Source organism: Ceratotherium simum, chromosome 19 (assembly GCF_057802395.1).
Source record: "Ceratotherium simum simum isolate JZ-2026a chromosome 19, ASM5780239v1, whole genome shotgun sequence".
NCBI classification, from domain to species: domain Eukaryota; kingdom Metazoa; phylum Chordata; class Mammalia; order Perissodactyla; family Rhinocerotidae; genus Ceratotherium; species Ceratotherium simum.
The window spans coordinates 11,189,777-11,204,386 of NC_141918.1; the positions used below are offsets into that span (position 1 = coordinate 11,189,777).

The 14,610-nt window shown below is 38.7% G+C and overlaps 1 long non-coding RNA gene across 1 annotated transcript; it reads left to right on the plus strand.

Moving 5' to 3' along the window:
* Positions 1-4,230: 4,230 nt before the first annotated feature.
* On the plus strand, positions 4,231-12,966 carry LOC147914501 (uncharacterized). Its single transcript, XR_015555173.1, has 3 exons — positions 4,231-4,357; positions 5,282-5,596; positions 12,655-12,966. It is a non-coding gene; the product is annotated as an uncharacterized LOC147914501 (long non-coding RNA).
* The last annotated feature ends 1,644 nt before the right edge of the window (positions 12,967-14,610 follow it).

The following is a 14,610-nucleotide window of genomic DNA, read 5'->3' on the forward strand; positions in this document are numbered from 1 at the left end:
TGGTTACTATAGCTTTGTAGTATATTTTGAAATCAGGGAGTGTGATACCTCCAGCTTTGTTCTTTTTTCTCAGGATTTCTTTACCTATTCGGAGTCTTTTGTTGTCCCATATAAATTTTATGATTCTTTGTTCTATTTCTGTGAAAAATGTTATTGGAACTTTGATGGGGATTGCATTGAATCTATAGATTGCTTTAGGAAGTATGGACATCTTAACTATGTTAATTCTTCCAATCCAAGTGCATGGAATATCTTTCCATTTCTTTGTGTCTTCTTCAATTTCTTTCAACAATGTTTTATAGTTTTTCCTGTACAGCTCTTTCACTTCTTTGGTTAAGTTTATTCCTAGGTATTTTTTTCTTTTTGTTGCAATTGTAAATGGGATTAAACATTCTTAATTTCTCTTTCTGCTACTTCGTTGTTAGTGTATAGAAATGCAACTGATTTTTGTATGTTGATTCTGTATCCTGCAACTTTACCATATTCGTTTATTCCTTCTAAAAGTTTTCTGGTGGATTCTTTAGGGTTTTCTATATATAAAATCATGTCATCGGCAAATAGTGACAGTTTCACTTCTTCCTTTCCAGTTTGGATCCCTTTTATTTCTTTCTCTTGCCTGATTGCTCTGGGTAGGACTTCCAGTACTATGTTAAATAGGAGGGGTGACAGTGGGCATCCTTGTCTGGTTCCTGTTCTTAGAGGGATAGCTTTCAGTTTTTCACCATTGAGGATGACATTAGCTGTGGGTTTCTCGTATATGGCCTTTATTATGTTGAGGTACTTTCCTTCTATACCCATTTTATTCAGAGTTTTTATCATAAATGGAAGCTGTATCTTGTCAAATGCTTTCTCTGCATCTATTGAGATGATCATGTGATTTTTATTCTTCATTTTATTAATGTGGTGATCACGTTGATTGACTTGCGAATGTTGAACCATCCTGCATCCCTGGAATAAATCCCACTTGATCATGGTGTATAATCTTTTTAACGTATTATTGTATGCGATTTGCTAGTATTTTGTTGAGGATTTTCGCATTGATGTTCATAAGTGATATTGGCCCGTAATTTTCTTTTTTTGTGTTGTCCTTGTCTGGTTTTGGTATCAGGGTAATGTCGGCTTCGTAGAATGAGTTAGGGAGCTTCCCCCCTCCTCAATTTTTTGGAAGAGTTTGAGAAGGATAGGTATTAAGTCTTCTTTGAATGTTTGGTAGAATTCACCAGGGAAGCTGTCTGGTCCTGGACTTTTATTTTTGGGGAGGTTTTTGATTACTGTTTTGATCTCCTTACTGGTGATAGTCTATTCAAATTCTCTACTTCTTCTTGATCCAGTTTTGGAAGCTTGTATGATTCTAAGCATTTATCCATTCCTTCCAGACTGTCGAATTGGTTGGCATATAGCTTTTCATAGTATTCTCTTATAATCTTTTGTATTTCTGAGGTGTCTGTTGTAATTTCTCCTCTTTCATTTCTGATTTTACTTATTTGTGCCTTCTCTCTGTTTTTCGTGGTGAGTCTAGCTAAAGGTTTGTCAATTTTGTTGATCTTTTCAAAGAACCAGCTCTTGGTTTTATTAATTTTTTCTATTTTTTTTTTGGTCTCCAGTTCATTTATTTCTGCTCTGATTTTTATTATTTCCCTTCTTCTACTGATTTTGGGCTTTGTTTGTTCTTCTTGTTCCAGTTCCTTTAGGTGCATTGTTAGATTGTTTATTTGAGATTTTTCTTGTTTGTTGAGATAGGCCTGTATTGCTATAAACTTCACTCTTAGAACCGCTTTTGCTGTATCCCATAAATTCTGGCATGTCGTATTTTCATTTTCATTTGTCTCCAGGTATTTTTTGATTTCTTCTTTGATTTCTTCATTGACCCAGTCGTTGTTCAGTAGCATTTTGTTTAATCTCCACATATTTGTGGCTTTTCTGATTTTCTTCCTATAGTTGACTTCTATTTTCATACCATTGTGGTCAGAAAAGATGCTTAGTATTATTTCAATCTTCTTAAATTTATGGAGACTTGTTTTGTGGCCTAATAGGTGATCAATCCTGGAGAATGTTCCATGTGCATTTGAAAAGAACGCGTATTCTTCGGTTTTTGGATGGAATGCTCTGTATATATCTCCTAGGTCCATCTGTTCTAGTGTGTCGTTTAAGGCCAATGTTTCCTTATTGATCTTCTGTTTGGATGATCTATCCATTGGTGTAAGTGGAGTGTTAAAGTCCCCTACTATTATTGTGTTACTGTCTATTTCTGATTTTATGTCTGTTAATAATTGCTTTATATATTTAGGTGCACCTACATTGGGTGCGTAGATATTTAGAAGTGTTATGTCTTCTTGTTGGATTGTTCCCTTGATCATTATGTAATGCCCTTCTTTGTCTCTTTTTACAGTTTTTGTTTTAAAGTCTATTTTGTCTGATATGAGTACTGCTACTCCAGCTTTCTTTTCATTGCCATTTGCTTGGAGTATCTTTTTCCATCCCTTCACTTTCAGTTTGTGAGTGTCTTTAGGTCTGAAGTGTGTCTCTTGTATGCAGCATATATATGGGTCTTGTTTTTTTATCCAGTCAGCCACCCTATGCCTTTTAATTGGAGCATTTAGTCCATTGACATTTAAAGTAGCTATTGATAAGTATGTACTTACTGCCATTTTTTAACTTTTTTTTTCTCAGTGTTTTACTAGTCCTTCTCTGTTCCTTTCTTCTTCTATACAGAATTGATGGTCTCTTTAGTTTGACCTCTGTCTGAAAGCTCTACTCTTTAACGCCCCTCCTTCCTTCTTTTATGTTTTTGATATCATATCTAACCTCTTTTTTGTGCATGTATCCATTACCCTCCTATCACGGAAATAGATAATTTTTCCTCTTTGTGGTCTTCTCTTTTTCCCTTAAATCAGTCCCTTTAACATTTCTTGTAGCACTGGTATCTTGGTGACAAACTCCTTTAATTTTTGCTTGTCTGGGAAATTTTTGATCTCTTCTTCCATTTTGAACGATAACCTTGCTGGGTAGAGTATTCTTGGCTGTAAGTTTTTTCCTTTTAGCACTTTAAATATATGGTGCCACTCTCTTCTAGCCTGTAAGGTTTCTGCTGAGAAGTCAGCTGATAGCCTTATGGGGTTTCCTTTGTATGTAACTTGACTTTCTCTTGCAGCTTTTAGGATTCTCTCTTTACCTTAATACTGGACATTTTGATTATGATGTGTCTTGGTGTGGGCCTCTTTGGGTTTATCTTGTTTGGGGTTTCTCTGTGCTTCCTGTACCTGGATGTCTGTTTCCTTCCTTAGGTTAGGGAAGTTTTCATCTATTATTTCTTGAAATAGATTCTCTGCCCCTTTGTCTTGCTCTTCTCCTTCCAGGACACTTATCACATGGATGTTAGTGTGCTTGATGTTGTCCCAGATGTCCCTTAGACTGTCCTCACTCTTTTTAATTCTTCTCTCTTTTACCTGTTCAGCTTGGGTAATTTCTTCTAGTCTTTTGTCCAGCTCGCAGATCTGTTTTTCTGTGTCCTCTACTCTGCTTTTGAGTCCCTCTAGTGAATTTTTCATTTCCAGTATTGTATTCTTCATTTCTGATTGGTTCTTTTTTATATCTTCCATTTCTTTGTTGACATTCTCACTGAGTTCATCTATTCTTCTCCCCAGATCAGTGAGCATCCTTAACACTCTTAGTTTGAACTCTCTGTTGGGTAGGTTGCTCATTTCTGTTTCACTTAGTTCCTTTTCTGGGGTTTTGTCCTGTTCCCTTACTTGGAATATATTCCTTTGCCTCCTCATTTTTCCTCTTTCCCTGTGCTTGTGTCTATGTATTAGGTAGGTCAGCTATGTCTCCTGCTCTTGGATAGGTGACCTTATGTAAGTGATTACTTAGGGGGCCTGCAGTGTGCTTCCCTCAGTTCTCAATGTTCCAGGGGTGACCCCTATGTGGGCTAAGTGTGTCCTTCTGTTGTGGCCTGTTTGCTCTCCCTGTAGGTGCCCAGGGAGGCTGAGTTATGCTCCTGGCCAGCTGTTGTGATGCTCAGCTGCTTGTAGTTGTTGTGGGCCCTTCAGTCTCTTTATCAGGTGTGGGGAGCCGCAGCACAGTTGGCTGCAAGTTCTAATCTATGCAGGCCCACACGTTGCCTGAGGGCTTGTTGTTGGGTGGGGCCAGTCTCTAGGGTGGGCTGCCTGCCCTGGCTGAGCTGGATTAAATCGGTGCTCTAGCGGGTGGGGCAGACCCTGGGCTAGCCGGCCTCAGGGACAACTCCAATGGCGTCTGTGTCAGCACGCCCACACCAGGCCACAACAATGGCTGCCGCCAATGTCACACTCCCTGGAGAGGTCTCACCTCTCACTGAGATGCACTCAGGGCCTATTAGGTGAGTCTCTTTTCACCAAAGCACTGTGCGCTTTTCTTTCTGGTTATTTTAGGTTGCTTTCTAAAATGGGTGAAATTGTGCGTGGGCCCTGTAAGAGCCGGTTTTAATTTCTTTGTGAACCAGCTTCTCTGGGGGTACTCCCCAGTGTTTTAGTAGCAGGCAAGTCAGATATTATGCCACTCGTCTCGATTGTGCTGGGTCCACAAAATGCCCACAGCGTGGGCGCTCCCAGCTCAGGGCCCCGCGCCTCCAGGGAGGGTGCGTACCTTTGGGCTGCTCCCGGCCGGCCGTGAAGCACTGCGGCTTGTGAAGGCGGCGTTTTTCCTCTCCAGAGGGGAGTTTCTGCCTCTCCTACCTCAATTAGGATTGTGCTTTGTTGCAGGACTTCCTCTTATCCAGTTTTCAGTTCTGTCTCAGGGGTAATTTTTCCATGAGTAGTTGTAAATTGGCTGTGTCTGCGGGAGGAGGTGAGTTCAGAGTCTGCCTACACCACCATCTTGACTCTATCCTCCAAAATTTTTTTTCTTTTAGTGAGAATTTTTAAGATCTACTCTCTTAGCAACTTTCAAATATACAATACAGTATTATTACCTATGGTCACCATGCTGTACATTACATTCCGTGACTTATTTATTTTATAACTGGAAGTTTGTGCTTTTTGACCCTTTTCACCCATTTTGCCTACCTCCTACCCCTGCCTCTGGCAACTACCAATGTGTTCTCTGTATCTTTAAGCCCCTTTTTTTTTTTTTTTAAAGTCGACATATAAGTGACATCATATGGTGTTTGTCTTTTGTCTGAGTTATTTCACTTAGCATAATGTCCTCAAGGTCCATCCATGTTGTCACAAATGGTGAGATTTCCTGCTTCTTTATGGCTGAATAATATTCCATTGTATGTATTTACCTCATTTTCTTTTTCCAGTTGATATCGGACTTAGTGATGTGCCTCTGATCAATAGAAAAAAGCAGAAGTGGTGATGTGGGACTTCAGAGACTAGGTCATGAAAGGCACTGTGACTTCTTTCTTTCTCTTGAATTGCTCACTCTGGGTGAAGTTAGCTGATAGGTCATGAGCAGAGACCCATGTGGGTGAAGAACCAAGGGCTCCAGTCAATAGCCATGTGAGTTAGTCTTCTTGGAAGCAGATCCCCCAGGCCCGTCAACCTTCAGATGTCTGCATCCCCAACCAACATTTTGACTGCAACCTCATAAGAGATGTGGAACCAGAAAATCTCAGGTAAGTTGCTCCTGGATTCCTGACCTTCAGAAACTCCTGTGAGATAATAAATGCTTCTTGTTTTAAGCACTAAATTTTGGGGGTAACTTGTAATGAAACAATAGATAATTAAGACAAATATATTTCTCTATGGGAATAACATATTATTAGACAATAATTTATTATATTAAAAATCTTATCATTATGTGCCTATTGTGTACCAGGTACTGTGTTAAATATTTTCCCTATACTATCTTATTTGATTCTCTTTGGAATCTAATGCTATAGGTTCACTTATATATTTCAATATATATTCAATATATATTCAATATATTTCAATTTTACAGAGGAAGAGACTGAGCCTTAAAGAGCTTAAGTAACTGCTTAAGTAAGTGAGGAAGCCAGGATTATAATGCAGAAGTCCTCACTAGGTTGACTCATCCTTCGGATAGTTGGAGTAAATCTCTTATTAGCGTTCTTGGGAATGTGAGATGCAAACCATTATATCCTCCACATTCTGATGCTTATAAGGCTATTTTGTCATTTCTTTTCCGTATTATATGCTTTGAGCTTCTGAGGCCGCCTTTTTCTGTCAGTAGTAACCAAAGGAATCCCAGTACTTAGTCTTGAAACACAGACCCTCCTAATTACGAACAAAAGAAGACAGTGCAATATAAGAAGAAAATGTTTGTTTCCTCTTCCCCGTAATTGCAGAGACAAACAGGAACTATTCTTGCTTATATTAATTCTAGATAAAGAGTTTTATAAGATACCTGGCTTCGGAGATTGTTGCTAACTACTGTTGACAGTAGCCTTTAATCTCTGAAAGGTCAGTGATTTTGATTGGTTGTTTTACTTAATAATGTGTTTCCTTGATGATAATTTTGATGTAGGCATCACTTTTTTCTAAAAGGTATAGAACTTGTGAGCTCTGTGTGAAATCTGAAGGAGATCATTGTTATTTCCCTCATATTTCACATGCTTGAGGTAAAATAAAATTACTCTGCAGATTTCTTATTTAAACAAAGAGCTTGGGAATCTTGTCTTATTTGAATTTAACAAAGGACACACTTCAGTAGTATGTTTTTTAGTCTTTACTTAGTTGAGGAGAGTCTTTCTGTTGCTGTCACAAATGAATGGATATGAAATTCCTAGGTCACAGCTGTGACCTACCACTCATCATTTAGTAGACTTTGATTGTTATGCTGTCTTCTGGTATGTTTAGGTTTGGAGAGAAATGTGAGGCCAGATATTTTCCCCAGATGCTTTTAGAGTTTCTTTCTCTTCCTTTTTTTTTTTTGTGAGGAAGATCTGCCCTGAGCTAACATCTGCCAGTCCTCCTCATTTTTTTTTGCTGAGGAAGACTGGCCCTGGGCTAACATCCATGCCCATCTTCCTCTACTTTATATGGGACGCTGCCACAGCATGGCTTGACAAGCGGTGTGTCGGTGCATGCCCGGGATCTGAACTGGCAAACCCGGGCCCGCCGCAGCAGAGCACATGCACTTAACTGCTTGCGCTACCGGGCCTGCCGCTAGAGTTTCTTTTTCTTTATCTTTGAAATTATGAAATGTTGCCAGCATATATATACACATTTAATATTGGCATTTTGTCTTATTTTTTTCTAGGACCCCAAGAATACTTGGGCTCATGTATTTTTTCAACTGAGATGTTTTCTTCTTCTTCTTCTTTTTTTTTGGTGAGGAAGATTAGCCCTGAGCTAACATCTGTTGCCAGTCTTCCTCTTTTTGCTGAGGAAGATTGCCTTGGGCTAACATCTGTGCCCATCTTCCTCTACTTTACATGTGGGATGCCTGCCACAGCATGGCTTGATGAGCAGCGTGCGTAGGTCCACGCCCAGGATCCAAACCTGCAAACCCCAGGCTGCCGAAGCTGAGCACGTGAACTTAACCACTATGCCACCAGGCCAGCCCCATTTTCTTCTATTTGATTATCATTTCTGTCCCATTATTTTTTGTTTCATTGGAGCATTTATAAGTCTTAACTGGCTCCTTGTCCTCCACCTTCCACATGTATTATCTTCTCTCATTATTTTCTTCTTTTTTTCCCTTTCTTCTGGGCTTCTCATTTTGTTTTCAGTACTGATTTGCTGGGGGTGGGGTGTCCTTTTCTTCTCTTTCAGAGGGTAGAGTAGGTGATATGTGGTTCAATAATGTACTTTTTCTCCATCCATCTTGACTGGTGATGTATGTAGTGGGAATTCCACCAGGATTTCCCAAAATCTTTTCTTATCTCTTGGTGCTGAAGCCAGCTTTCACGATTTTGTGTGTCTTCAAGGATATTTTATTAGGAAGATAAAGAGAAACTCACTGGGCTTCCATCACTATGTAGAATCTCTCACCAAGTTAACTTGCAAGTCCAAATTCAGTAACTTAAAATGCTTGCAAACATCAAAATGATATATAGGTCATACTTTTTTTGAACATCTCTTTGGAAATTTAGTAGACTGTAATTTATTTCTCATTCTCTCATTAACAATTAGGGTATAAATATCTCACCTTCTACCTTTTCCCTATTGATTTTGTTAGCAATGTATTTCTATTAATATAAAATTTTAAACAGTCTTTGGCCTCTGTCCTGGGGATTGGGAACACTCACTATTTTATCTTTATGAAACTTTTGCTTCCTAGGATAAAAATATTAATCATGTTTTTTATAAATTTCTTGTTAATGAACAAGGTTGAAAATTTGCAAACAATTGTAAAAGCAATCCTTTATCAACTTTCTAAAACTCTTGCATGATGCTTGGAAGAAAAATATACTAGTCATAGAACATCTTCCTTTGTGTATATTTCAGATTAAGAAAAACAGATTGATTATCTGGTACAGTAGTCCCCCTTTACCTGTGGGGCATACATTCCAAGACCCCCAGAGGATGTCTGAAACCATGGATAGGACTGAACCCTATATACACAGTCATGCATCACTTAACGACAGGGATACATTCTGAGAAATGATTGTTAGATGATTTCATCATTGTGTGAACATCACTAAGTGTACTTACACAAACCTAGGTGGTATACTCTATTGCTCCTAGGCTATAAACCTGCTCAGTATGTTACTATACTGAATACTGTAGGCAATTGTAACACAATGGTAAGTATTTGTGTATCTAAACATATCAAAACATAGAAAAGGTACAGTAAAAATATGATATAAAAGATAAAAAATGGTACACCTCTATAGGGCACTTACTGTGAATGGAGCCTGCAGGACTGGGAGTTGCTCTGGATGAGTCAGTGAGTGAGTGGTGAGTGAATATGAAGGCCTAGGACATTACTGTACACTCCTGTAGACTTTATAAACTCTGTACACTTAGGCTACACTAAATTTATGAAAAAATATTTTTCTTTCTTCAATAATAAATTAACCTTAGCTAACTGTAACTTTTTTACTTTATAAACTTTTAAATTTTTTAACTTTTTGACTCTTTTGTAATGACACTTAGCACAAACACATTGTACAACTGTACAAAAATATTTTATTTCTTTATATCCTAATTCTACAAGGTTTTTGTTTATTAAATTTTTTTTTTTTTTTACTTTTTAGACATTTTTGTTAAAAACGAAGACACAAACACACACATTAGCCTAGGCCTGCACAGGGTCAGGATCATCAATATCACTGTCTTCCACCTCCACATCTTGTCCCACTGGAAGGTCTTCAGGGGCAATAACATGCGTGGAGCTGTCATCTCTTATGGTAACAATGCCTTCTTCTGGAACACCTTCTGAAGGACCTTCCTGAGGATCTTCTTGAGGAAGTGTCACTCTTTTCGGAAATATGTCCAAGGTGGTTTGCTTGCTTTGTTTCTTTTTTCATTATTGATTTGCTTGTAAGCAGATAATGCACCACGAACATTCCTCTCTATTAATGAAAACATTTTGGTGTTGGGGGTCCATGTTTTCCAGCTTTTTAAGGAGCTTGTTGAGGTCAGCAAAAGCTTCTGTTAAACCCTTTACTGTGAATTTTCTTGGGAGTTCTTTCTTTCATCTCCTGCAATTTCCTTTTCTCTTGCCTCTTCTTCAGCTGTGCATTCCTGTTCCAGTTCCCACAACTCCTCATTAGGCAAATCCTTAGGAACCATCTCTAGGAGCTCCTCGATGTCATCCTCATCCACACCCAGGTTAAAGTTGTTTGCCATCTCAACCACAGCCTTGTTGATTTTTGCAACATCCTCATCCTTGGCAAATCCTTTGAAGTCATGGATGAACCTCTTGAGTGTCTTCTTCCACATGCCGTTCATACACTCCTTGGTGACATCACCCCAAGGCCAAGCAAGGTTCTTGATGCAGTTATAGATGTTGTAATCCTTCCAGAGTTGCATCAGTGTCTTCTCAGTGTCTTCCTCAGTTGCAGCAATAGCCTGGGAAAGGGTCCTCCTCAGGTAGTAAGCATTAAAAGCTGCTATAACTCCTTGATCCATTGGTTGGATCAAAGAGGTGATGTTTGGAGGGAGAAACACTGCTTTGATATTGGGATGAAGATCACCAACAAAAAGGGGATGTCCAGAACCATTATCAAAAATAAGCTAAATCTTGAAAGGTATGGTATTCTCCAAACAATATTTCTCCATTTCACTGGCATAGCAATTCAGAAGGGCATTTTGGAAGAAGTGCTGGGTCACCCATGACTTCTTATCACTCCTGTAGTGCAGTGCCAGTGTGTGCTTATTGATACGCTTGACGGCCCTGGGGTTCTCACTGTGCCAGATCACTGTGTCAGATTCAATTTGTACCCTGCAACATTGCCCGCAAGCAAGACTGTTATCTTGTCCTTACAAGCCTTGAAACCTGGAATTGATTTGGCCTCCTTATGGATGAAAGTTCTTTCAGGCATTCATTTCCAGAATAGGGAGGTTTCATCCATATTGAATATTTTCTCTGACAACTAATTTTCCTGTAAAATCAGCTTATCTAGAGTTTCCAAAAATTCTTCAGCTGCCTTTGCATCAGCACTCTCAGATTCATCCCTCACTTTCACATTATGTAATGAATGATGGTCCTTGAATCATTTAAACCACACAGAGCTAGCAGTAAATTCAACATTGTAGTTGGGTCCAGCTTCTTCTTTCAATGTCCCAAGCAAACTTTTTGCTTAAGCCATGACTGTCATGGTGCTGAGAGTGATACATTCTGTGTTTGGTGTTCAATCCAGGTCATTAGAAGTTTCTCCATGTCTGATACAGGCCCTTCTCGAATTTTTGTTAGTCTCGTTGCCTTCAATGAAGTAGATCCTTTAACAGTTTCCATCACTTTGCTCTTGTTCTTCAAGATCATAGCTATGGTGGAATGGGACATTCTTAACTGGCGAGCAATAACCATCAATGATTTCCCACCTTCGTAGTCCTTAATCACTTTTAATTTCGTTTCCAGGTCCAACACTTCAAGTGACCTCTTACTGGCAACACTAGCAGTGGAATTTGTACCCTTAGGGACGATGATGAACAAAACAGCATGAGATTAAATCAAGCACAAGAGAAAAAGATATAATCAAGAGATGCAGTAAACATGAGATGTATGAGGCAGCTTCCAGCATAACATGGCATACTGTTTTATAATAAACTTTTTTTACAAGTAGTAAGAATACACTCTATAATAATGATAAAAAAAAGTATGGCATATTAGATACATAAACCAAGAACATAGTTGTTTATTATCATTATCAAGTATTATGTACTATGCATAATTGTATGTGCTATACTTTTATACGACTGGCAGCATAGTAGGTTTGTTTACACCAGCATCACCACAAACACGTGAGTAATGCATTGTGCTATGACATTATGAGGGCTACGACGTCACTAGGTGATAGGAACTTATCAGCTCTACTATAATCTTATGGGTGCATGCAGTCCATTGTTGATCAAAACGTCATGTGGTGCATGACTATACTATGTTTTTTCCTATATATACATACCTATGATAAAGTTTAATTTATAAATTAGACACAGTAAGAGATTAACAATAACTACTAATAAAATAGAATAATTATAACAATATACTGTAATAAAAGTAACCATATATCTTAGCAACTTCAGCATGCAATTTTTTTTCTTTCCTATTAAGTCAAGAACTATTACCTTTTCACCTAAAGGAAGCACTTTACAGCTTCTCTTCAGCATATCCGAATTGCCAGCATCAGTACTGTTGAGCTTTGGGGCCATTAAATAAAACAGGATTACTTGAACACAAGCACAGTGATACCACGATAGTTGAGTCAAGCTGATAACTGAGACAGTTACTAAGTGAGTAATGGGCGGGTAGCGTATACAGCATGGATATGCTGGACAAAGGGATGATTCATGTCCTGGGCAGGATGGAGCAGAATGGCTCAAGATTTCATCATGCTACTCAAAACAACACACAATTTGAAACTTATGAATTGTTTATTTCTGGAATTTTCCATTTAATATTTTCGGACCACGGGTAACTGAAACTGCAGATGAGGGGGGACTACTGTATGTCTAGCACTGTACTTTATGCAGTGGGATATAAAAAAGGAAACATAATCCCTGAGCTTAAAGGAGTTGAAAATCTTCTTGGAGAGAAAAGAAATATGAAGCAATACAAGGCAGTATATAATTGATGAGATGGATCAAAAAGAAAATAGAAAATTACCTATGGGTGACTGTTCAATGGCAATTATTTATTTATTATTTATTTATTTTTAAGTTAGAAGATAAAGCAAGGTATTGGATTGCTTAACATTTAAAAATAAAATCTGCTTTCTTTGTGGAATTGTCTTAAGCCTTTGTTTAAATTGAATAGGGAGCAACATATTTTTCAAGATGGATTGGTTAGAAAATAGTTTGTGTCTCAAGGATTGTTGATTGTCTTTTAACAAAATCTTTAATCTCTTTAACTAGTAAAAACTAAAAAGATAAAAAGAAAGACAATCCTGAAGCTGTATATCTCTTTAAAATTGATTTTTTTCCAGCAAATAAAAAGAAATTGGTATTTGTGGGTCAGAATTTCTTTAGGTTTTATGCTGCTGGGAAATTATGTATAATTTGATGTTGGATTGTAGCAAAATGCCATTGTTTCCTTTTGTTCCAGCTGCTCTTATAACCTTGGGATGCCACCTCACAGGGCTCTTCAAGGACAGCTGGACACAACAGCAGAAGCTTTCTGCAGACAAGAATCCCCTGGAATAAAAACAGTGACCATACAGTGTCATGGAAGAAAGTTCTCATTGTTTCTTGCCCTTGGATAGTTTCAGCTGTCTTTTTTCCTTGTTTTGGGTCTGTTTAAGAAAATACAAAATTGGGGCTACTTTGGAATATCCACATGACAATCTCAGGAAAGGTTTTCATAGTATACCAAATCTCTTAACTTCTTGGGACAACAAACGAAAGGGGAAAAATAGAAGGGGGGAGAGAGGGAGAGAGGGAAAGAGGGAGAGAGGGAGAAGGGAGAGAGAGAGAGGGAGAGATCTTAATAAAGTCCTACAAATCAGAAACAACCTTGTTTTGAAAACTTTTATCTGAGGCGTCACATGGCTTTAATAAGTTGTTTAGTAGCTCTGTTCATAACTCCAGAAAGGAAGATATTGTTACTGCCCCCAGAAGGGTTGCGTAGGTTAAGTAAAAGAATTTCAAACTTTTTTAGACTACGTGAGTGCTGGTTTGTATCTCTTACTGCCTCATTTCCGTCTATTCAGCAGCAGCTGCTGACAGGTCAGGTAGCTTCTATGTGTCAAACACTCATGTGGTCTGTTTTCTTCACTGACCCAAACCAGAGGGAGACATCACAGATCTGACACATAAAAAGTTCTAGAGCACATGGACCCTGTTCACCCCTCTTATGCATAATTCAAATTCTTCTCCTCAGGATCTCACATTTGTTTTCTGCAAAAAGGGCTCCCTCACTCTTTTCCAGACCTTTCCCCAAGGTGGAATTAGTGACATGCATGTAGCTGTGCCTTAATTATTATAAGCTTTATTGGTATGTGACTTTCTCATCGCAATATTGTTAACCCGAGAGGGCCTGTTACTAAGGGCATCTACATGGCACATGCATTTTAGTCTCAGTTGGACCCTCTGCTGCAGCTGATCAAATTATGTTCTTGATTTGTTTCAGTTTTGTGGTAGCAAGAATGGAAACATTCTGTAGTTTCTGTCCTCTTATTTTATCTTCACAAAGTCTTGGTGACTTGTAAGCATTACCTTGAATTCACTGAGATCACATATTCTATTCCTACTAATTAACCCTGATACATTTCCTTTTTCCAATAAAATATTCCCCTCTGACCAGTGCTGCCCACTCAACATCACTCATTTAGACTCTATTGATTGGCAGCTGAATCCAGAAAGTATTCTCTCTCAGGGCATAGCGCTGTGTAATTTCTCATTTGGTATTTTGGAATTATTTCTGTTCCAGTTAACTATTGTTATTTAACAAACTACCCCAAAACTTAGTGGCTTAAAACAACTGTTTTTTTATATCTCACTATTCTGTCGATCAGGGCTTTGGTGATTTGTCTATTCCCTGTGGCACTGATGGAGGTCACTTAGTGGTATTCAGCTGGCAGATGGGCGGGTCTGGAGGGTCCAAGATGGCTATGCTCATGTGTCTGCCACTTTGATGGAGATGGCTGGAAGGCTGGCCTTAGCTACTCAGGACAGTTGGGCTCCTTACATGGAGCTCGGGGCACCTAGAGCAAGTATTCCAAGTGGCCCAGGCAGAAGCTGAAAGGCTTCCATGACCTCATCTTAGAATTCCCAGAACGTCAATTCCGTCACATGCTATTGGTCAAGCAATTCACTAAGCCCAGCCCAGATTCAGGGAGAGGGAAGTTAGAGTCAGTTCTTCAGTAGAAGGAGTAGCAAAGAATTTGTGGTCATCTTTAATCTACCACACTTTTCCTGCAGATTTAGTCTAAACCTTGATGTTAAGGATTAGTGGCATGGCAAGCAACTTAGAACTGATTACACTGCATCCCTGAATTCACATTTATTGGTGTGTGTGTTTTATTTATTTTATGAACCAAGTGATAGAGATAGGTACATGGCC